Raw genomic sequence first — 26,266 nt, forward strand, 5'->3', positions numbered from 1 at the left:
TCAAATACAATAATGGCACCTATAGGGTCCCATCAAGAAACAACAATCGAAATCCTCCAAAGTACATTTGACCACATCAACATTAACCCCTTGTTTGATGAACTGTAACCAATGAACATAAACATGACTCTCCCTAAATATCCTAAGAGGATATTGAGACTTGATTTTAGTCACATGGTGCAACAACAAGATGCTCCTAAAGGGACTTGTTCACTAGGGATGCCAGACATACCTTCTTTGGAGACAAATCAACAAAGTGCACCTTTTCTCCTAACACTACCAAGTCTTATGACATCAAATGTTATGGAGACTCCCATGAGTACACTATGTGAAAAATCAACTACAACAATCCCTATTTATGCACAAAGGAAAAGTCTTATTGACATTACACCTATTCCCAAAATGAATGCACCTAATTTTCAAGTCAATATGGTGTCCCAAGGAGAAACCTCTAACACACAAAGTTGCCAAAGTAACAATACCAACATGGTGGTCAATTTGCAAGGACATAACTAGCTACCCCGACAACATAAACCTATAGTAGTCCAAGGACCTAATGTTTCCAACATGCATTCAACATATCAATAGAAACATCAACCACAACAACAACAACATCAAGTGGTACAAGGATCCAACATCACTAACATACAACCTCAAGTGGTGCAAGGATCCAACATCCCTAACATACAATCAAACATAAACCCACTTGACTTACACACAATATATCTATGAAATTTTCAACAAAAAATCCAACAACAACAAGCCATGTTTGTTAAAAAAAAAGAGAAACTCAAGCGACTTGAGCAAAAAATTGCATTCCAGCAACTTTTTTTACAACAATAGCACATGCCCTAACAACCTCAATAGATACCTCTACAAAAACAATTGCATACATGGTCTCACATACAACCAACAAAAGTATCCAAACAACAACCATAGAAAGTGGCACAAAAACAACATATGGTACATCAATCACAATTGATACCACAACAAGTACCCCAACATGGGTCACAATAGGGACCCTTTTGTCTTTGAGGTGCCAACATACCTCCACCACCTAGTGGCACATCACTAGACTCATTAGACATAGAAATGTCAGAATTGATTAGACATAGCTCCCACCATAGCAAAAAGTCTACTCATAGGCACAAAAGACTTGAAGGGAAAGCTATCATGCAAAACCCTAATGAAGAGCTATTGTAACAATTCAAATAGCTTTCCAAACAAGTCAAGGCATTATAAGTCCAAAAGAAATAGGCTCTATATATAGAAAGGGACTTGCATCCTAATCCATTTGACAAAAGTATGTATATGCCTCCACTCCCAAAACACTTTGAGGCTCCAATGTTTGAAATTAATCACATTCAAGAATTCTATGCCTCGTGTACTGAACTCAGTGATATGCTTACTCACTATATGAGATTGTTCCCTTGTTCTCTAGGTTGGCCTACACTTGAATGGTACTCCAAACTTCCTGGTACTATAAAATCTTGGTCAAAGCTAGTAGACAAGTTTATCTCCCACTTTTCCTTTAAAATTAAAAATGAGGTAACACTTTTTTATTTGTGCTCAACTAAATAGAAGACAAGAAAACCATTCATCACATTCTTACTATGCTGGAGAAGCTTAGTCAGTCAATGCTCACTAGACATCCCTAAAGAACAAAAAAATAACCTATGCATTGAAAACTTAGTCCCAGACTTAATGTATGAACTCAAAATGAAGAGTCCAAGAACCATTTCTAAATTGATGAAAAAAAGGGTCTAGTATTGAAGATGCTCTTATTCATAAGGGAATCCTCAAGATAAATAAAGAAAGCACAAACACCAACTCGTCTAAAGACAAAGCAAAATTTTTCTCCAAAAAAAAGAATGTGACCAATGATGGCATTGTGGATGCCTGTATGATTAGCATAGCACAACCTCAACTAACTTTGAAAGGTACAAACCCTACAAATTCACAAACTCCTAATCAAACATCAGCTCCATAATAGAAAATTGAGACTTCCACACAAGATAAACCATGAAGAAATCCTAGAACCAAAGACATGAAATTCACACCATAGGGCATACCTCTTGAGACTACACTACAATAGTTACTCAATAATAACTTCCTACAATTACCTCCAATCAAAGATGAGCAGATTGGTGTGATGACAAAACATTCTGTGATTACCACCGCACAAAAGGACATAAGACCTCATCATTTTTCCAACTAAAGCATGCAATACAAGACCTCATTGATGATGTTATAATAATAGTTGATCCATCAATGTTATCATCCAATTCTAATCACACTATTTTGAAAGATCCTTTGGGTAATCATGAAAAAGAGAAACCCTCCAATAAAAATTCAAACTCACAAGGTAATGTGAATTACATGCACATTGGATATGACTACACTATTAATTTCTTTAATGAGTCTAATTCCCACATATTCACATTCACATTGAAGGCTGAAGATCCTCATTGCACTATCACTACACACCATACCAAGATCACCCTACCTGGAGCCCCATCTAGACCTACCACTTCTACTAGACTTGCACCCACTAGTAGAACTGCTACTCCCACTTCATCTAATTATAGCCTTGTTGAATTGCTTAGCAAGACCCCTATGAAAATATCCATCTTGGACCTACTAGGTACATTCCCCAACATTAGAAGATCTTGGATCAAGCCCTTAAAGAGTCAGTAGTCCCAGATAACATCGATGTTTCCCAATTCCAAGCCATGCTTGGGAACCTATCTACATCACAACATATCACCTTTTCCCCTTAGGATATTCCTAAAGACAGACCCAACCATAGTGATCCTCTTCACCTTGAATTCTTTGTCCACAATGTTAAAGTTAGATGTGTCTTGATAGAGTGGAGTAGGGCTGAATATCTATACACTTAAAATGATGTAGATCCCTCTCAAAGGATCATAATCAGAGCCTATGATGATGGTGAACACTTCTCTACTAGGGTCATCATCTTACTTATTAGAGTTGGTTCAACTACTGAGAAAACTTTATTCTAGGTCCTAGATATACAAATGAACTGCAACATGATACTAGGCCACCCATGGATCCATGCTATGAAAGCAATGCCTTCTACATACCACTAGTGCTCAAAATTCTCCTATGATAATGTAGAGGTCACCATTCCCAGTGATCTAGATCCCTTCTAATTCTGTGCAAATATTAGAGGAACCACTACATACTAGGTCCTAACAAACCATGCAACAAACCCACTTGAGTCCTCCAAGTATGTTGATCCTTCCACACTCACACCCAAATCTAAAGGAAAGCTCAAAATCCAAGACAAAGGTTGTGGTGAGTACTCAATGTCACAAGCCTTTCACATTGGGAAACTTCCTCTATCTCCCAAGTCATATGGTAAACCTTAGCTTATAAAAAACAAACCTGAGTTTGCACTTCAAAAGAAACCTTTTGTGGCTTTCACTAGTGGAGGCGGACTACATGAAGAACATGTCCATGAAAATACCTCTACATGGATGGAAAAAACTAAAGCAGAACAAGAACCTGCTCATATATCCCCTGACAGGTATGGACTTGGATTCACAATCATGCGAAAAAGGGATATGATGGATGTAGTGGCCTAGGACCTCAAAAGCAAGGTATTGTTAGACCTTTCACTACATCAAGATGACCTCAAAGGTTGGGACTTGGATTTAAACCATTTCTTTTGGGTCTCCTTAATATTGAGTCATCCTCATCTAAGGATGTGAGTGCTTCAAATGATAACAAGGCATCTAAGAACACCCAACCCAAACACACCCAATCTATATCTAATGTTGATGATCCTGAAACCTTCCTCAGTCTTGATCATATGTTTTCTAACCTAAATAGCCTACCTATAGAAGATAAACATGTAAATCCACCTATCACTCAAACTAGTTCTTCCCCTTGGTTTGAAACATTCTGGTATACAAGCCCTCCTACTTTTGAACATGATCCTAATGATATCACTGAAGTAGATATCCATATATATGCCTTTGACCAAAGCTTATTTAGCACTGATGATGGCATTCCCCTAGTTTTCCTTGAACTTATTGATTGGTACCAACAAGGACCACCAATATTTGACTAGTTTGAAAATGATGATGCCATCACAAAATTCTTTGAGCTCTGTGAAGTTTTACTAAAACGAAATCACAAATCTAGATTTTTCATTCATCTAAATGTCATGGCATATTTTGAGGATTCAACTCCATCTTCTAGTCGCAAAATTGAGAAAATAACAAAAAAGACAATAGTAGGTCTCTTGGTGAAAATTGAAAGGTGCCATTAGACCATGAAAAAGTAAAAATAAAGAATGTATTTAAAGGTGAAAACCTCTTTGAGGTGCTTGAGGATGGAAGATTAGACACACCCCCATTGAAGGAAAGATCAACATTACTATTGGAAATGACAAAAGAGATTAATCTGGGAACTCCTTATGACCCCAAGGTCATACACTTTGTAGCCTCATTATCACCAAAGGAAAGGGATGAATTTTCTAGATTCATTCTAGAGAGGTAGATCAAATTTGCTTGGTCTTATGCAGACATGCAGGATTAAATCACGAACTAGTCCTTCATCACTTACCACTAAAACTTGGAATGAAACCAGTAAAACAAAATTTTTGATAAATGCATCCTTAAGTTGCCCTCCTTGTCAAAGCTAAATTGAAGAAATTATTGGATGCCAGTTTCATAAGATGCATTGATTATGCAGAATGGATATCTAATCTAGTACCAGTAAGTAAACACTCTGGGGGCATCTGGATATGTACTAATTTTTATCATCTTAACAAGGCATGTCCTAAGGATGATTTTCTTTTACCAAATATAGATATCATTGTTGACAGGACAACTAGGTATGTGATTTTATCACTAATGGATGGCTTTTCTGACTATGATCATATAAGAATAGCCCCTAGAGGTCAACACAAAATAGCTTTTACATGCCCTTGGGGAACATACTACAAGAATGTCATGCCATTTGATCTGAAAAATGTTGGGACAACATATCAAAGAGAAATGACTATAATCTTCCATGATTTCATGCACATCCTCATGGAAGACTTTGTTGATGACTTACTTTGCAAATCCTATAAAAGAAAAGATCATTTTGGCATCCTAGATCAGATATTTAATAGAATGGAAACCTACAAGCTTTGTCTAAATCCAAAAGATGTGTATTAAGGGTTGTTTCTAGAAAGCTCCTATGATACATTGTTTCTCAATGAGGCATTGAGGTGGATCCTGAGAAAGTAAAAGCAATACTTGACATGCCTCCTCCAAAAAATCTAAAAACCTTAACAGGACTACAAGGAAGATTACAATCTGTCCATAGATTTATTGCACAACTGGAAGGTAAGTGTCACTCTTTCCAACGCCTCTTACAAAAGGGAGTATCCTTTCAATGGAACAAGCGGTGCCAAGAATCTTTCCAATAGCTCAAGGATGATATTTTACATACACTAGTTTTAATGACTCCTATTCTAGGAAAACTATTCATTCTATACATATCTACTACAAATACAACATTAGAACCTCTCTTAGCACAAAATGATGAACAAGGAAGAGAGTGATCCATATATTACATCAGTAGAACACTTATGGGTTATGAACTCAATTATTCACCCATTGACCAAGCTTACCTTGGTGTTGTCATTGCAGCCCAAAAGCTAAGACATTATATGCTCTGTCAAAAAACTAATTCTTGTCTCTAAGATTGACCCACTAACATATCTCCTAAGCAAGGCTACTCTCACCAGATGCTTAGCCAAATGGGTCATGATCCTTAGTGAATTTGACATAGAATATGTAGATAGAAAGGAAATCAAAGGGCAAGTAATAGTAGATTAGTTAGCAAAAGCACCTATGTCAGATGATCATCCCATGTCAATAGACTTTCCCGATGAAGCCATATTTAGCAAGGATGTAGCTAAAGAATGGAAACTTTACTTTGATGAATCACATACATGAAATGATTTAGGAGTTGGAATTATGTTTACAACTCCTCAAGGAGACATAATCCTCAAGTCATATAGGATAGCATTTCACTACACAAACAACATAGTAGAGTATGAGGCACTAATCACAGGACTCAAGATAGCTATCCAATGGAACATTCAACATTTACAAGTCTTTGGTGATTCCCAGTTGGTCATCCACCAAGTCAATGATGATTATGAAACCAAAGATGATAAACTAATGCCTTACAAGTAGATGGCAGACTTCCTTAAGTCTAAATTTGTCACTATCTCTTTTCGTTAGCTACTAAGAATAAACAACAAGAAATTTGATGCTATGGCTATCATCACTTTTGTGATTGATATGCCTCAAAATGTGGAACATTGTGAATTCCTTATTGAAAAAATTTTGATTCCAGCATTCAAGCTCCCTCAATTTATGTTTGTGTGCAAACTTGTTGGCCCTAATTCTCCCTGGTATCAAGAAATTTACAATTACCTAAATGCCCAAATCCTACTACCCAACTTATCCAAAAATGACCATTGAGCCCTTATCTGTCAAGCCACTAGATATTTCATCATCGGTGACACCTTGTACAAGAGATCCTTTGGCCAAACGCTTCTCAGATGCCTTGACTCACAAGAAGCTAAAACTGCCTTACACAATGTTCACGAAGGTATATGTGGAGGTCATTTCAATGGTTTGAGTCTAGTCAAGAAACTTCTTAGGGCTGTATATTATTGGCCAACCATGAAACAAGATGCCCATGATTTTGCCAAAACATGTCATAAGTGTCAAATCCATAGCAATTTGATTCATGCACTAGCATAAGAATTGCAGCCAGTCATATCTCCATGACCCTTTTCACAATGGGCATTTTATCTTATTGGAGCTATTTCTCCTCCATCCTCTAATGGCCATAAGTTCATTATCACAACAACAGAATATTTTACCAAATGGGTTGAAGCTATCCCTCTGACCTTTACCATTGGAAAGTGGATTTCAAGGTTCACCCTAAACTACATCATATGTCGGTATGGAGTACCCTTGGCTATTATTACAAATCATGGTAGTTCATTTCAAAACAAAGATGTAGACAAGATCGATGAGAAATACGACATATACCATTGATATTCTAGCATTTACCACCCACGGGGCAGTGGCCAAGCAAAAGCATCTAATAAGACCATTTTTAAGATTCTCCAAAAGAGTGTCAATGATTCTAGTTGAGACTAGCACCTACAACTAAATCTAGCTCTTTGGGCATATCAAACAAGTGTGCATGCTCCTATTGGAACAACACCATACTCTCTTGTCTATAGTGTTGAGGCCATACTTCCCATTGAAGTTGAAATTCTATCATTAAGAGAGTCCTTACAAGATGTTGTCGATGATGAAAACTATTGAATATCTAGAATCCATGAGCTGGAAATGCTTGATGAAAAGAGACGGGCTGCCTTGACACATTTGCAAGCTTACCAAATCCAATTCAAATGGAGATATAACAAGAAATTTTGAGGTCATCATTTTAAGGTCGATGATCTAGTCCTAAAGATGAACTACAAGACTTAACATCATAGAGAAAAACAAGGCAAATTTGAGCCAAATTGGGAAGGACCTTATGTAGTTACTGCATCATTTGGGTCTAGAGTATATTAGCATGTGACTCTAGAGGGTGAATCATTGCCCATGTCTATTAACAACATGCATCTTCACAAGTATTACACTTGATTCTATTATAAGTCTTGAAAAAATATTTTTAAAAAAGGAAAAAAGTACTAAAAATATATATTAAAGAAAAAGCAAAAACTCATGAATAAAGGAAATAAAAAAGTGGAAAAAGTCATGGAAAAATGGATGCCTTGATGAAAACCTAGAAAACAAGTATCTTGGCATGATAATTTGAGTAAGGAGAAAAATTCCATCCAAGAGTGAAAACCTATCAAATAGGCACTTTGGGCAAGTACCATGGTGAAATCCTAGCAAATAGCCGCCATGTGTAATCAATTCTTGCACCTCCATCTATCAGGATTTGATCTAGGCTTTTCCCCCTCTTTTTGTCATTCCCTGATCATATACATCATATTGCAAGGCATACTTGGCTCCTTGACCATGGCTCATGAACTAGTTAATATCCTTTATTATCCTACCTAATGCATCACCAGTCTATACATACTCTATCATTGGCCTTTGTACATAATTTGTGTCTTGTTTGGCGGCAGATTACCTACATGGTGCATGGGTTTGCATTTGAACTGGGGGCATATCCCTAAGCATTATTTATCTATTGGACTAATTGCATAACAAATTGGAGCTGACACTTGTATATGCTTTTACAATCCTAAAAAAATCACGAAAAATAATAAAATGTCTTGAAAAAATTAGTAAAAATCATAAAATGTCCTAAAAAAATTATTAAAAATCATAAAATGTCTTGAAAAAATCACTAAAAACCATAAAATGTCCTGAAAATAAACCCTAAAAATTGTAAAATGTCCTAAAAATTGAGTCACACCAAAAACATCAAATATCCTCAAAACACCTAAAAATCACAAAACCCACCAAAAATCTGTAATAAACCTTGTAAATATTCAGTGTGGATAACCACCCATTTTGCATACACACTTGCACTTTGTAGATTGAAACTCAAAGCACTACATTTCAATGACAATCACATATCTGAGCAATGTGAACCAAGAATCAATCAAACATGTCAGTAGGAACCTATTAATTGAATCAACCATCACATGATCAACTTGTCAACTACCATCTGAAGACCTCAAACACTAAAAAATATTAAAAGTTGATTGTAAAAAATTACAATACAGATGTAATGTTATTTAGATTAAACAGTTTTTAAAGATTAACAAATATTTATATTAAAATGACTGAAATTAATATACCGCTCCTTTTAAGATATGATTTATGTTTTTAATCTTATTTTCCCATACAAGAATATGAGTCCGTTGGAAATCCCAAATAAGAAATATACTAGCTATATATACCTCTATATATATTACGCCGAGATTAATCGTTCTCGAGGCGCCTATTTTTATTTAATCCCAAAGTTATTTTAATCGAAGTTGGGATTAATGAAAATAAAAATAGGCGCCTCGAGAACGATTAATCTCGGCGTAATATATATAGAGGTATATATAGCTAGTGGCAGTCGCGGCGCAATAGGAAAAATATTTACTTTTTATTTTTTATTTTGATAAGGTTACTATAAAATTGTTAATTAATTTTTAATTAGAGTTGTATGAAGTTAGTATAAAATTATGCTTCAAAATATTTTTAAAAATTTAATATAAGGAGTTTAATATAGATTAAAAATATATTTTTTATTTTTGGGATATTGTAATGTAAAATGTTATAGTCATACATAGATATATGGTTAGGGACAAACTTACCATTATAGTTAATGTTAACCTTAGGGATAGAATTAGGGTTAGGGTTAGCATTAGAGTTAGGGTTGGAGTTAGGGTTAGTGTTTGAGCTATGGTTAAGGTTAGGGATAGAGTTATGGTTATGGTTATTGTTAGAGTTATGGTTATTGTTAGAGTTATGGTTATGGTTTAGATTAGAGTTATGTTTATGGTTAAGGTTAGGGTTAATGTTATGGTCATGGTTAAGGTTAGGGTTAGAGTTATGGTTATGGTTATGATTAGGGTTAGTGTTAGGGTTATAGTAAGGCTAACGTTATGGTTAGGGTTAAGGTTAGAGTTTAAAGGGTTAGGGTTTGAGTTAGGATCAAAATTAAGGTTAGAGTTAAGGTTAGAGTCCAATTATTGTAGAGTCAAATCCAAAGTTAGAGTTATGCTCATGGTTAAGGCTAGGGTTAGACTTATGCTTATAGTTAGGGTTAGCGATAGGGTTAGAATCCAATTATGGTAGAGTTAGAATTAGGGTTAGAGTTAGGGGTAGAGTTATGCTTATGGTTAATGTTAGGTTTAGAGTAATGCTCATGGTTAAGATTAGGGTTAGAGTCATCATTATGGTTATGGTTAGGGTTATAGTGGGATAGGGTTAGGGTTAGGGTTTGAGTCAAATATATCTTTTAATTTAATATAAGGAATTTAATTTAAATAATTTTTTTTTTTTTGGGATATTTTAATGTAAAATGTTATAGTCATACGTAGATATATGGTTAGGGACAAAGTTAACATTACAGTTAATGTTAACCTTAGGGATAGAATTAGGGTTAGGGTTAGCATTAGGGCTAGGGTTGGAGTTAGGGTTAGGGTTTGAGCTATGGTTAAGGTCAAGGATATAATTATGGTTATGGTTATCATTAGAGTTATGGTTAAGGTTCAGATTAGAGTTATGTTTATGGTTAAGGTTAGGGTTAGAGTTATGGTCATGGTTAAGGTTAGGGTTAGAGTTATGGTTATGGTTATGATTAGGGTTAGGGTTATAGTAAGGCCAGGGTTAGGGTTAGGGTTAAGGTTTGAATCAAGGTTAAGGTTAGCGTTAGGGTTAGGGTTTGAGTTAGGATCAAAATTAAGGTTAGGGTTAGGGTTAGTGTCCAATTATGGTAGAGTCAGATCTAGAGTTAGAGTTATGCTCATGGTTAAGGCTAGGGTTATGCTCATGGTTAAGGCTAGAGTTAGAGGAAGGGTTATATTTAGAAGTTTTCTTATGGTCATAGTTATATTTAGGAGGGGAGTAAGGGTTGGGATTTTAGATTATATTTATTATTATATAAGGTGCCCTATATAATAATATGTATATTCCCACGCTCATGGATAAGGTTAGGGAAAGAAGTAGGACCATAGTTATTAGTGTTACATTTAGAATTTCATTTAGGAGGGCATTGTGTGCTATTTTTTCCCCCTATTCAACACATCACTGATGTCTGATCTGAGAGACCTTAAATGGGATAGGTTCTTTGCAGAGGGTTAACATCGCTAAAGTTGGCGGCTAACATTTTGTGTTGGCTCGATTTCTTCATTGACCACGCTGGATCATTTTTTCTTGGTTGGGTTGATTCATGCTGCGAGATTCGATAACTCTTATTTCTTCGCAAGCTATCTTCCCATCTTCCCAAAAGTGCAAGATGTTGCCATGCATTCCCATTCTAACATTTCTTTATACGCTAGTGTCTTCGAAACACTCTAAAGCCTAGAATTGCACAAGATGCTGCCATGCATCTCCATTCTGATGCATCGTCATGCTACATTGTTTCTTCAATTTTCTAAAGCCCAAAATTGCATCATGCTACCACGCATTGCCTTTCCAACATTTCCTCACTCCACAATGCTTTCATGAGTCTTTGAGACCCAAAATTGTTCCACATGGAGGGGGTTCACACCTTTTGTGCTATATGCTTCATTTGTTGGGAGGAATCTCTTCACTACATCTTAGTCATCCATTGGAAATAAAGCCAAATTTTGATCGATGAATGTGACTATCCTTCATTGGGAGGATTTTCCTCGTTGCATCTTAGTCATCCTTTTTGAGGGGAGAATCTACATTGACGGTTGCGACTTAATCCTTCATTAGTGAGGATTCATGATGCATCTATGCCATCTATTTCGAGAGGAAGACCTTCATCGATGACCATCATTCATTTTTGGAGAAACCAAATTCCCCCTTGGGATCAACCTTGCATTTTTTGTGGGAGGTTAAGACATCATGTTATCTCTTTTCATAGTTTTTTGCCAGCAACATGAATGTCTTTCCTCTTCTTTCCATGAGTCTCCATTCTAGTGCCTCCTTATGCTGAATTTTTTTTGCAATGCTCTAAAGCCCAAAATTGCGTCATGCTACTACATGTCACCTTTCTGACATTTCCTCACTTTGTAGTGCTTTCGCGAGGCTCCAAGACCCAGAATTGTGCCATGTAGTGGGGGTCCCCACCTTTCGTGCTATCATTACAATTTAGATTTTAGGGTTATGGTTAGAATCAAGGTCAATTCTAGAGTTTATAGAATATTTAGAGTTAAGATTAGGGATTAAATATACATGAGGGTTAGCATTGGGTTGTATGATAATTACAGTTAGGATTATAGTTAGATATATCATTTAGATTAGGTTTTATTCAGGGTTTAATTAGACTTAAGATTAGGTTGAGGATCAAGGTGAAGTCTATATTAGGGTTCATATCATGGTAGGATTGAAACTAATGTTTGGGTTAACATTGAAATTATGATTAGGGGTAAGGTGAAGATTTATATTTGGTCATGATTGTGGTTTGTGCTAGGATTAGGGTCTAAGCTATTATTAATTTTATGATTGTACCTTTAGGGTTAGGGTTTTGTTTAAGTTTATGATTATGGTTACAACTATGGTTTATGGTTCAAGTTTAAAGTTGGGAATGTGATTAGGATCAGGGATTAGTAAATTTTTTAAGAGTTTGGTTATAGGTTTACACCATGGTTAGGACCTTGGCACTGGATTTAGAGTTTAATATCATGGTTATCCATATAGGTAGGTTTAGGATTTTGATCAATATTTTGGAGTTTGTTTTTACATTATTTTTAAGGGTTAGATTTTAGGGTTAGGACTATAATCAATAGTAGTGTGTAGGTTTTTGGTTTAGATTATGGTTTGGACTGAGATTTTCGTTATGATTAGAGTTTAGAATATCAATAGGGATATGTTTTAGTGCTATAATTATAGTTTAATGTTGGAGTATAGTTATATTGTACATCATTGTTGGGGCTAGGGCTAAGGTAGGGGTTGTTGTTAGGGTTAACTAAGGATGACAATTAGGATGGTTTATCTTTTCAAGTAGAAAAAAAAACTCATATTGATTCAAAAACAAAGAAATTATACTTCGAAAATATTTTTCTATGTCATAATAGATTCATTTATTTTAATTATTGTATTAGTTAATTATTTGTTTGATGTTTCAAAGTAAACATGGCTTATTTTATTTAAATTTAAATAATATTATTGTTTTGAATTGAATTTAGCTTAATTGTTAATGATCATATTTATATTTCTAATATTAACTCCAATTTGATCAAAGACCAAATATATTTTTGGTATTTTTGTAAACGAACTTGCTTAACACTTCCCTATTTTGAAGTTAATAAAATATCATTTCTATTGTCTTAGATTTGAGAGTAAGTATATTAAATAAGTAATAATAAATGCACATGATGATTAATATATTTCTAAAATAAAAATATATTACTTAAAAACTTGCTTACTTTAAATGAATAAAGTACTCATTTACTTGTAAATTTTAAAAATAGAAATTAATCTACATATATATAAAATATTTATTATTTTTCCTATTTGCATACAAATTAATTAAAATCTAAACTTTAAACTACATAAATATTTTTAAAATATATATCCATCAATAAATAGTTTAGAATAAAGTAAAATCTAAAAATTAGACACATATAGAATCTCTTTAATTTCTATATACATGTTTTTCTAATTTATTTCTACAAACATGCAACTGATATTTCTATTATCCATTTGTTTCCATTTAAAAAAAATCTAGATGTAAATAGAATTTTTTTAGATGCATGCAATCTTTCTAATTTTTTCTACATACATATATTAACATTTCTATTTTATATTTTGTTTTTACATTATGGTTATTTCAATCAAAATATGTAGATGTAAATAGAATTCTTTTCAAAAAAATTTATTTAAATTTAAATAATATTATTGTTTTGAACTAAATTTAGCTTAATTGTTAATGATCATATTTATATTTCTAATATTAACTCCAATTTGATCAAAGACCAAATATATTTTTGGTATTTTTGTAAATGAACTTGCTTAACACTTCCCTATTTCGAAGTTAATAAAATATCATTTCTATTGTCTTAGATTTGAGAGTAAGTATATTAAATAAGTAATAATAAATGAACATTATGATTAATATATTTCTAAAATAAAAATATATTACTTAAAAACTTGTTTACTTTAAATGAATAAAGTACTCATTTACTTGTAAATTTTAAAAATAGAAATTAATCTACATATATATAAAATATTTATTCTTTTTCCTATTTGCATACAAATTAATTAAAATCTAAACTTTAAACTACATAAATATTTTTAAAATATATATCCATCAATAATTAGTTTAGAATAAAGTAAAATCTAGAAATTAGACACATATAGAATCTTTTTAATTTCTAGATACATGTTTTTCTAATTTATTTCTACAAACATGCAACTGATATTTCTATTATCCATTTTTTTCCATTCTAAAAAAATCTAGATGTAAATAGAATTCTTTTCAAAAAATCTAGATGTATATAGAATTCTTTTAATTTTTTACATATATAAAATCTTTCTAATTTTTTTCTACATACATAAAAGAATAATTTCTATTTTCTATTTTAAAAAAAAAACTATCATAAAGATTCATAAAAAAATTGATTGCATATGCATTCTTTATTTTGTGCACTAAATGCACAAAATAAACTGTATAGATTAAAACTTCTCGTGCTGGGCACGGGAATATACAATAGAAATATCAGTTACCATTAATAGTCGGCCATCGGCCATAAGCAATCAAATCTGCCTTGCCACTGGAAATAGCTTCGTTACCATCATCCCGATCATAACCCCCTGTAGCCAAAATTTTTCCCTTTAATGTTGTTCTTATGAGAATCAAGCTCTTTTCACTCGCTATTGTCGTCTGCGAATTATCAATCCTAGGCTCAAAGAAATGAGCGTACAATATCTTATATTTATTCAGAGCCTTCGCCATGTGAAGTCCCAGTGCCTCTGGATTTGAGTCATATGCTTCTGCATGATCCGAAAATGGAGAAAGCTGAATTCCCACATGCTCTGCTCTGATTTCCTCCACCACTGCTTCCACAACTTCAAGTTCAAATCTGCAATGATTCTTCAATGTTTCGCCATAGCCATCTGTTCGATCATTCATGCTGTCCTTCATGAACTGGTCCACAAGGTACCCATGCGCCCCATGGATCTCAACACTATCAAACCCTGTTCGTAAAAGGACCGATTATGTCAACAAAAGGAACATTCTCTTCTTCAAACCAAGATAGATCAGAATAAGAAAACATACCTGCATCTATTGCATTCCTGGCAGCATTTCAAAAATCAGCAACTATATTGGGAATTTCCTCTATTTTTAGAGGCTGGGGAGGAGAGAAATCTACCACATCCTTTCGGTTCGGAAGATGGATCTTTCCAGAGATTGGTTTGCTTGTGGAGGAAACTAGAGATTGGCCATTAGGCTGATAATTTGCATTCCAATGCACCCATTAAATACACAATACAATGTTTGTTGTGGAGGAGAGCCAACCAAATTGAAATTAATTAAAATTGAAATCTAAATCAAAGTAGAATATTATAACTAATTTTGAATTTCAATTTACATCTACATCTAAATCTAAATGAAAATGTAAATAAAAATAGAAATCTCACCTGCAAAAATGTTACTCCAAAACTTCAATTTACTCCTATTCAAAAACTCCAATCTAATCCTCCAATAACCTCCACCTCTTCCTTCCTGCAAAAACATAAAATGAAAATAAAATGAGGAGCCTTGGTTTTATAACTTCTGAGAGGCTCCTCATATCTCCCAACAAACGTCTCTTCACATTCCACGAATTTGTTTCAAATTCCCCCACTCCCCGCAAAAAATAAGAATGAATTTCCATGCAAAATTATATTTAACAAAAAAAAAATCATATTGAAATTATTTCGCCCTTATTTTTTCGGGCCCTATTTTTTCGGGTCCTACTTTTTCGGGCCTTACTTTTTCGGGCCTATTGTTTCGGCCTCCATTTGGCTTCCTATTATTTCGGCTAGCTATTATTTCGAGAATTCTTTTTTAATATTTAATTTGGAAGTTTGTAATTGCTCCCAATTCTTTTTTATTGACAAAGAATCTTGGCATATTCCTGTGTTGGGCATTTGTGTTGCCATTGTATAGAACGCCTCTCGGCGTAACTAGCTATATATACCTCTATATATATTACGCCGAGAGTAATCGTTCTCGAGGCGCCTATTTTTATTTAATCCCAAAGTTATTTTAATCGAAGTTGGGATTAATGAAAATAAAAATAGGTGCCTCGAGAAGGATTACTCTCGGCGTAATATATATAGAGGTATATATAGCTAGTGGCAGTCGCCGCGCAATAGGTAAAATATTTACTTTTTATTTTTTATTTTGATAAGGTTACTATAAAATTGTTAATTAATTTTTAATTAGAGTTGTATGAAGTTAGTATAAAATTATGCTTCAAAATATTTTTAAAAATTTAATATAAGGAGTTTAATATAGATTAAAAATATATTTTTTATTTTTGGGATATTGTAATGTAAAATGTTATAGTCATACATAGATATATGGTTAGGGACAAAGTTACCATTATAGTTAATGTTAACCTTAGGGATAGAATTAGGGTTAGGGTTAGCATTAGAGTTAGGGTTGGAGTTAGGGTTAGGGTTTGAGCTATGGTTAAGGTTAGGGATAGAGTTATGGTTATGGTTATTGTTAGAGTTATGGTTATGGTTTAGATTAGAGTTATGTTTATGGTTAAGGTTAGGGCTAATGTTATGGTCATGGTTAAGGTTAGGGTTAGAGTTATGGTTATGGTTATGATTAGGGTTAGTGTTAGGGTTATAGTAAGGCTAACGTTAGATTTATGCTCATGGTTAAGGCTAGGGTTAGAGTTATGCTTATAGTTAGGGTTAGGGATAGGATTAGAGTCCAATTATGGTAGAGTTAGAATTAGGGTTAGAGTTAGGTGTAGAGTTATGTTTATGGTTAAGGTTAGGGTTAGAGTAATGCTCATGGTTAAGGTTAGGGTTACGGTTAAGGTTTGAGTCAAATATTATTTTAAATTTAATATAAGGAGTTTAATTTAGATAAAAATATATATTTTATTTTTGCGATATTGTAATGTAAAATGTTATAGTCATACGTAGATATATGATTAGGGACAAAGTTAGGGTAAGGGTTTGAGCTAGAGTTAAGGTTAGGGTTAGGGTTAGATTCTAATTATGGTAGAGTTAGATTTATGGTTAGAGTTAGGGGTAGGGTTAAGGTTAGTGTTAGGATTAGAATTAGGGTTAAGATTAAGATTAGAGTTAGGGTTAGGATTAGGGTTATAGATAGGGTTAGGGTTAGGGTTAGGGTAAGGTTCTAGGTTAGGGTTAGGGCTAGGGTTAGGTTTAGGGTTAGAGTATGAGTTAGGGTTAGAGTTTGAGTCAGGGTTAGGGTTATAGTTTGAGTTAGGGGTAGACTTAGGGTTAGTTTTAGGGTTTGAGTTACCAATAGAGTTAATTTTACAGTTGGGTTAATGTTAGAGTTAGGGTTAGGGTTAGAGTTTTGAGTCAAGGTTAGGGTTAGAGTTAGGGTTAGGTTAAAATTTAAATCCAATTATGGTAGAGTTAGATTTACAGTTAGAGTTATGGGTAGGGGTAGGGTTACGCTTACAGTTAGGGTTACAGTTAGATTTAGGGTTAGGGTTAGGTTTATATTTAGAGTTAGGGTTATATATAGAGAGAGTTATATCAATGTTAAGGTTAGGGTAAGGGGATTGAGTCAGGGTTAAGGTTAGAGTTAGGGTTAGGGTTAGGGTTTCAGTCAGGATTAAAGTTAGGGTTAGGGTTAGAGACTAATTATGGTAGAGTTAGATTTACAGAAAGAGTTAGATTTAGGGTTAGAGTTAGGGGTAGGGTTAGGGTTAGGGTTAGGGTTAGAGATAGGGGTAGACAAAGGGTTAGGCTTAGGCTTAGGGTTAGGGTTACGGTCAAGGTTAGGGTCAGGTTTAGGGTTAGAATATGAGTTACGGTTAGAGTTTGAGGTATAGTTAGGGCTATAGTTTGAGTTAGGGGTAGACAGAGTATTAGAATCCTAGCTACGATTAGGGTTAGGTTTTGGGTTATGGTTATGGTTACGCTTAAGGTTAGAGTTAGGTTTAGGGTTATAGTTATAGTTAGGGTTAAAGTCTAATTATGGTAGAGTTAGATTCAGGGTTACAGTTAGTGGTAGGGATAGGGTTACAATTATAGTTAGGGTTAGGAATAGAGTTAGAGGAAGGGTTATATTTAGAAGTTTTCTTATGGTCACAGTTATAGTTAGGAGGGGAGTAAGGGTTGGGATTTTAGATTATATTTATTATTATATAAGGTGCCCTATATAATAATATGTATATTCCCACGCTCATGGATAAGGTTAGGGAAAGAAGTAGGACTGTGGTTATTAGTGTTACATTTAGAATTTCATTTAGGAGGGCATTGTGTGCTATTTTTTCCCCCTATTCAACCCATCACTGATGTCTGATCTGAGAGACCTTAAATGGGATAGGTTCTTTGCAGAGGGTTAACATCGCTAAAGTTGGTGGCTAACATTTTGTGTTGGCTCGATTTCTTCATTGACCACGCTGGATCATTTTTTCTTGGTCGAGTTGATTCATGCTGCAAGATTTGATAACTCTTATTTCTTCATGAGCTATCTTCCCATCTTCCCAAAAGTGCAAGATGTTGCCATGCATTCCCATTCTAACGTTTCTTTATATGCTAGTATCTTCGAAACACTCTAAAGCCTAGAATTGCACAAGATGCTGCCATGCATCTCCATTCTGATGCATCGTCATGCTACATTGTTTCTTCAATTCTCTGAAGCCCAAAATTGCATCATGCTACCACGCATTGCCTTTCCAACATTTCCTCACTCCACAATTCTTTCATGAGTCTTTAAGACCCAAAATTGTGCCACATGGAGGGGGTTCACACCTTTTATGCTATCTGCTTCGTTTGTTGGGAGGAATCTCTTCACTACATCTTAGTCATCCATTGGAAATAAAGCCAATCTTGATCGACGAATGTGACTTAATCCTTCATTGGGAGGAGTTTCCTCGTTGCATCCCAGTCATCCTTTTTGAGGGGAGAATCTACATCGACGGTTGCAACTTAATCCTTCATTGGTGAGGATTCACGATGCATCTATGCCGTCTATTTCGAGAGGATGACCTTCATCGATGACCATCATTCATTTTTGGGGAAACCAAATTCCCCCTTGGGATCAACCTTGCATTTTTTGTGAGAGGTTAAGACATCATGTTATCTCTTTTCATAGTTTTTTTCCAGCGACATGAATGTCTTTCCTCTTCTTTCCATGAGTCTTCATTCTAGCGCCTCCTTAAGCTGCATTGTTTCTACAATGCTCTAAAGCCCAAAATTGCATCATGCTACTACATGTCACCTTTATGAAATTTCCTCACTCTGTAGTGCTTTCGCAAGGCTCCAAGACCCAGAATTGTGCCATGTAGTGGGGGTCCCCACCTTTCGTGCTATGGTTACAATTTAAATTTTAGGGTTATGGTTAGAATCAAGGTCAATTCTAGAGTTTATAGAATATTTAGAGTTAATATTAGGGATTAAATATACATGAGGGTTAGCATTGGGTTGTATGATAATTACAGTTAGGATTATAGTTAGATATATCATTTAGATTAGGTTTTAGTCAGGGTTTAATTAGACTTAAGATTAGGGTGAGGATCAAGGTGAAGTCTATATTAGGGTTCATATCATGGTAGGATTGAAACTAATGTTAGGGTTAACATTGAAATTATGATTAGGGGTAAGGTGAAGATTTATATTTGGTCATGATTGTGGTTTGTGCTAGGATTAGGGTCTAAGCTATGATTAATTTTATGATTGTACCTTTAGGGTTAGGGTTTTGTTTAAGTTTATGATTATGGTTACAACTATGGTTTATGGTTCAAGTTTAAAGTTGTGAATGTGATTAGGATCAGGGATTAGTAAATTTTTTAAGAGTTCGGTTATAGGTTTACACCATGGTTAGGACCTTGGGACTGGATTTAGAGTTTAATATCATGGTTATCCATATAGGTAGGTTTAGGATTTTGATCAATATTTTGGAGTTTTTTTTTACATTATGGTTAAGGGTTAGATTTTAGGGTTAGGACTATAACCAATATTAGTGTGTAGGTTTTTGGTTTAGATTATGGTTTGGACTGAGATTTTCGTTATATCAATAGGGATATGTTTTAGTGCTATAATTATAGTTTAATGTTGGATTATAGTTATATTGTACATCATTGTTGGGGCTAGGGCTAAGGTAGGGGTTGTTGTTAGGGTTAACTAAGGATGACAATTAGGATGGTTTATCTTTTCAAGTAGAAAAAAAAACTAATATTGATTCAAAAAGAAAGAAATTATGCTTCGAAAATATTCTTCTATGTCATAATAGATTCATTTATTTTAATTATTGTATTAGTTAATTATTTGTTTGATGTTTCAAAGTAAACATGGCTTATTTTATTTAAATTTAAATAATATTATTTTTTTGAATTGAATTTAGCTTAATTGTTAATGATCATATTTATATTTCTAATATTAACTCCAATTTGATCAAAGACCAAATATATTTTTGGTATTTTTGTAAACGAACTTGCTTAACACTTCCCTATTTCAAAGTTAATAAAATATCATTTCTATTGTCTTAGATTTGAGAGTAAGTATATTAAATAAGTAATAATAAATGAACATTATGATTAATATATTTCTAAAATAAAAATATATTACTTAAAAACTTGTTTACTTTAAATGAATAAAGTACTCATTTACTTGTAAATTTTAAAAATAGAAATTAATCTACATATATATAAAATATTTATTCTTTTTCCTATTTGCATACAAATTAATTAAAATCTAAACTTTAAACTACATAAATATTTTTAAAATATATATCCATCAATAAATAGTTTAGAATAAAGTAAAATCTAAAAATTAGACACATATAGAATCTTTTTAATTTCTATATACATGTTTTTCTAATTTATTTCTACAAACATGCACCTGATATTTCTATTATCCATTTTTTTCCATTCTAAAAAAATCTAGATGTAAATAGAATTTTTTTAGATGCATGCAATCTTTCTAATTTTTTCTACATACATATATTAACATTTCTATTTTATATTTTGTTTTTACATTGTGGTTATTTCAATCAAAATATGTAAATGTAAATAGAATTCTTTTCAAAAAAATTTATTTAAATTTAAATAACATTATTGTTTTGAACTGAATTTAGCTTAATTGTTAATGATCATATTTATATTTCTAATATTAACTCCAATTTGATCAAAGACCAAATATTTTTTTGGTATTTTTGTAAACGAACTTGCTTAACACTTCCCTATTTCAAAGTTAATAAAATATCATTTCTATTGTCTTAGATTTGAGAGTAAGTATATTAAATAAGTAATAATAAATGAACATTATGATTAATATATTTCTAAAATAAAAATATATTACTTAAAAACTTGTTTACTTTAAATGAATAAAGTACTCATTTACTTGTAAATTTTAAAAATAGAAATTACTCTACATATATATAAAATATTTATTCTTTTTCCTATTTGCATACAAATTAATTAAAATCTAAACTTTAAACTACATAAATATTTTTAAAATATATATCCATCAATAATTAGTTTAGAATAAAGTAAAATCTAAAAATTAGACACATATAGAATCTTTTTAATTTCTAAATACATGTTTTTCTAATTTGTTTCTACAAACATGCAATTGATATTTCTATTATCCATTTTTTTCCATTCTAAAAAAATCTAGATGTAAATAGAATTTTTTTAGATGCATGCAATCTTTCTAATTTTTTCTACATACATATATTAACATTTCTATTTTATATTTTGTTTTTACCTTATGGTTATTTCAATCAAAATATCTAGATGTAAATAGAATTCTTTTCAATAAATCTAGATGTATATAGAATTCTTTTAATTTTTTACATACATAAAATCTTTCTAATTTTTTTCTACATACATAAAATAATAATTTCTATTTTCTATTTAAAAAAAAAGGCTATCATAAAGATTGATAAAAAAATTGATTGCATATGCATTCTTTAGTTTGTGCACTAAATGCACAAAATAAATTGTATAAATTAAAACTTCCCATGCTGGGCACGGGAATATACAATAGAAATATCATTTACCAAGAATAGTCGGCCATAAGCAATCAAATCTTAAACTCTGCAAAATTTCTTGCAAGCAATCTTTGTTCTGTCTTCGGCTGAAAAGGAAAAAAAGAATTTTAGATCTGAGATTGTGTAGATTTCCCTATTCGATTCAAAAAGCCATGGAAGTCACCGCAATTACATCTCCAAGAGGCCTAATGTGCCTTGATTTAGTACCCACATGCCTATCTCCACGAAAAACTCTGCACAGGTCCTCCAGTGGCCTCAATTTCGGTCATATGAACAGAATTCTAAATCTAAATGAAATTAATTAAAATTGAAATATAAATCAAAGTAGAATATTATAACTAATTTTGAATTTCAATTTACTTCTACATCTAAATCTAAATGAAAATGTAAATAAAAAATAGAAATCTCACCTGCAAAAATGTTACTCCAAAACTTCAATTTACTCCTATTCAAAAACTCCAATCTAATCCTCCAATAACCTCCACCTCTTCCTTCCTGCAAAAACATAAAATGAAAATGAAATGAGGAGCCTTGGTTTTATAACTTCTGAGAGGCTCCTCATATCCCCCAACAGACGTCTCTTCACATTCCACGAATTTGTTTCAAATTCCCCCACTCCCCACAAAAAAAAAGCATGAATGTGCATGCAAAATTATATTTAACAAAAAAAAAAATCATATTGAAATTATTTCGCCCCTATTTTTTCGGGCCCTATTTTTTCGGGTCCTACTTTTTCGGGCCCTACTTTTTCGAGCCTATTATTTCGGCCTCTGCAAAATTTCTTGCAAGCAATCTTTGTTCTGTCTTCGGCTGAAAAGGAAAAAAAGAATTTCAGATCTGAGATTGTTTAGATTGCCCTATTCGATTCAAAAAGCCATGGAAGTCACCGCAATTACATCTCCAAGAGGCCTAATGTGCCTTGATTCAGTACCCACATGCTTATCTCTACGAAAAACTCTGCACAGGTCCTCCAGTGGCCTCAATTTCGGTCATATGAACAAAATTCTAAATCTAAATGAAATTAATTAAAATTGAAATATAAATCAAAGTAGAATATTATAACTAATTTTGAATTTCAATTTACTTCTACATCTAAATCTAAATGAAAATGTAAATAAAAAATAGAAATCTCACCTACAAAAATGTTAATCCAAAACTTCAATTTTCTCCTATTCAAAAACTCCAATCTAATCCTCCAATAACCTCCACCTCTTCCTTCCTGCAAAAACATAAAATGAAAATGAAATGAGGAGCCTTGGTTTTATAACTTCTGAGAGGCTCCTCATATCCCCCAACAGATGTCTCTTCACATTCCACGAATTTGTTTCAAATTCCCCCACTCCCCGCAAAAAAAAAAGCATGAATGTGCATGCAAAATTATATTTAACAAAAAAAAAATCATATTGAAATTATTTCGCCCCTATTTTTTCGGGCCCTATTTTTTCGGGTCCTACTTTTTCGGGCCCTACTTTTTCGAGCCTATTATTTCGGCCTCCATTTGGCTTCCTATTATTTCGGCCAGCTATTATTTCGGAAATTCTTTTTTAATATTTAATTTGGAAGTTTGTAACTGCTCCCAATTCTTTTTTATTGACAAGGAATCTTGGCATATTCCCGTGCTGGGCATTTGTGCTGCCATTGTATAGAACGCCTCTCGGCGTAATTATAAATTTGTTTGAAAAGATAGTACTCCTTCGAAACAGAAACCTATGTCATTAACATAATCTTTGAAACGCAGGAAACTAACATTCCACCATCGACAACGATATTATTATTTTAGAAAGCCAATAAAATAGTAAAATAATGAAACCTTGGTCAACATGACTCATGTTCTTACACAACCATGGTTTCAAATAGCCAAAACCTTCTTCCATGCAGGTCTTGAGGAAATATCCTCCCACCATGCATTCACATATTCCCTATCCCTAACTACATATCCCTTATCAGTAGCATTAACTATATAGTCAGTGAATGGAAGATGAGACAAATCAGCAAGGCCGAAAAAGTCCCCTGCCAAGTACTTGCTCCTTGACAGCCTCTCCTCATACACATCCAACACTTCCCCCAAATTTTGGGCACTGTTCTCAATCAAGGCCTTGTCCTGAGGCACATTAATCCTTGGGGCCAACATCAACTGATAAACTAATGCATAAGCATGTGGATTAAAGTTCTGCCCTTCAACTTCAAGCCATTGTTCAACCAACGCTCTCTCTTCTAGGGTTTTGCCTAGCAAAGAAGTTCCTCATCCTGCATATTTCTCAGCATAGTACCTTATGATAGCCCTTGATTCTGCACATACCCAATTCAAAGAAACTCAAATCTACACTACCCAAATCAGATCTACACTACATAAATCAGATCCGTATGTATAGAGTGACTACCTCAATGGGTGATGCACTAGCCAGTAGATTTTGCACATACACAAATAAATGCAATCATAGGAAAGTAAATATGTAAGCTACAAACATATCACATGGAAGAGGATAACAATCTATTTAAAATAAATAATATGAAATTGAAAAAAGAGTCTAGACAACCCATGTAATGCTTTAAAATATATACAATTAATATGATTACCAAACAGAGTGAGATCTCCATCCTGAACTGCTGGTACTTTTCCAAATGGCTGCATCATACATCAGAGGAATACAAGTAACTAACAAAATAACATGATAAATAGGCTATTAAGTACCAACAGAAAAACAATTATATTAGAAGAAATTTCCCTACTTGTAAGGCGAAGAACTCTGGTTTGTTTTGCTCCCCTTTCAATATATTAACATGCACAATTTCAAACTCAATATCTTTCTCTACCAGGCATGCAAGCACCCTTCTGCTGCATGAAGCATATGCTGGTCCAAACAGCTTGACAACCATATTAGTTTTCTTTATCGAACACAATAAAAACTATCCTTTTTTTCTCCTATTAGTTGCTATGCATTTGAGTGAGTTGTGATCGAGAGGTATTTGTAGAGTGGGAAGCAAACAACTACTTCAAAAAAGAATTGATCTCTCTAATTTGGTTTTATTGATGTGGATATAAATAAAAGAAAACGGACCAGCTCACGTATTTTCATTATAATATTGATCATCATCTTTTACAATGTTCTACGTTTTACTTTTCAACTAGAAAACTTAGCCCGCTAATTCTATTTTTTCTGTTCAAATTAAAAAGTGAGCCCACTAGCTAGGTTCTTGGTTGTATGGTTATGAACGAAAGAAATCAGATTAGATTATATATTTATATAACTCAAATCTTATATAGTGAGGACTACGTCTTCAAAGGATAATTTCTATAGATTTCTATAAAGCGGGTACAAAATATTGACTGAAATGATGAAAAATTAAAGTGATTCTAATTTTCAAAGGGATATTCCTATTGAATTCCATAAAGTTAGTATAAAAGATTGAATGAAATGATTTAAAATTAAAGTGATTCTGATGTTTAAGGACTTGGATATAATGGCTGTAAGTTCTTGTTGAGAAAAATGTTCATTTGATTGGATTAAGATCTTTTCAGTTGCATTATTCTTGAAATCTACTGCCCTATTCATTTTTTTATGTGGCTAGAAAAATAGCACTACATATTTTTGTCTTGTGCGGGAGCTTGCATTTTAAAGATTTGACATATTTGCAATTTTTTAAAATTTTGCACACAACAAATTGGTTGCACATAAAATCAGTTGCAAGGTGGGCAAATTAAATCATTAAGGGTAGGCATTTTAATTATAAACAGATATAAATATAAATGTCCATGACACTACGGTAAAATTCTTTTTAAGAATCTTATAACATGAAATCAAGTGACACCTATTCTTAAATCAGGAACTGTTGTGTGTATAAACCACACCACTCTTTGAATTAGAGTTTAATATGTTCTGCCTGTCAAATGAAAATACTTATTTTGACATGGTCTTTCCAAGGAAGATTTTCAGGAATCTAGAAAGCTGAGTATTCTATAAATTTCTATATCTATATGGAAAGATAGGATGTTGTCGTGTCCTATATTGGAAGTTTGTTTGTTTAAAAAATTAATTAATTGGTGAGAAATTGTCAAAGAAAAATAAAATAATAAAATAATGGAGAGAAGAATATTATGCATGTTCTTTCTTAATATTCACTTTTGTCTTTTTAACATTTTTTTTCTCAAGTTTATGAATTTGGTTTTATTCATATTCTTAAAAAATATATTAGTTGTGATATTACTTTTATGATTTACTGTGTATTTTTTTAAGTGCAACTCATTGACTTATGTTTCATGACTTATAACTTTCTAATGAATGGTTCATAAGGCACAATCATTGGTGAAGGTTTTAGGAATGGGGTTGCAAGTAGAGTGCATTTAACTAGGAAGGAAACTTTGTAG

At 33.0% G+C, this 26,266-nt stretch overlaps 2 pseudogenes; both read right to left on the reverse strand.

Moving 5' to 3' along the window:
• Positions 1-14,415: 14,415 nt before the first annotated feature.
• On the reverse strand, positions 14,416-15,075 carry LOC149536186 (12-oxophytodienoate reductase 2 pseudogene; annotated as a pseudogene).
• An 8,674-nt stretch (positions 15,076-23,749) lies between these two features.
• Positions 23,750-24,777, reverse strand: LOC149536187 (glutathione S-transferase F9-like; annotated as a pseudogene).
• Between the last annotated feature and the right edge of the window lie 1,489 nt (positions 24,778-26,266).

Source organism: Cupressus sempervirens, chromosome 10 (genome assembly GCF_028749045.1).
Source record: "Cupressus sempervirens isolate cs-2001-9-10 chromosome 10, ASM2874904v1, whole genome shotgun sequence".
Taxonomy (NCBI): domain Eukaryota; kingdom Viridiplantae; phylum Streptophyta; class Pinopsida; order Cupressales; family Cupressaceae; genus Cupressus; species Cupressus sempervirens.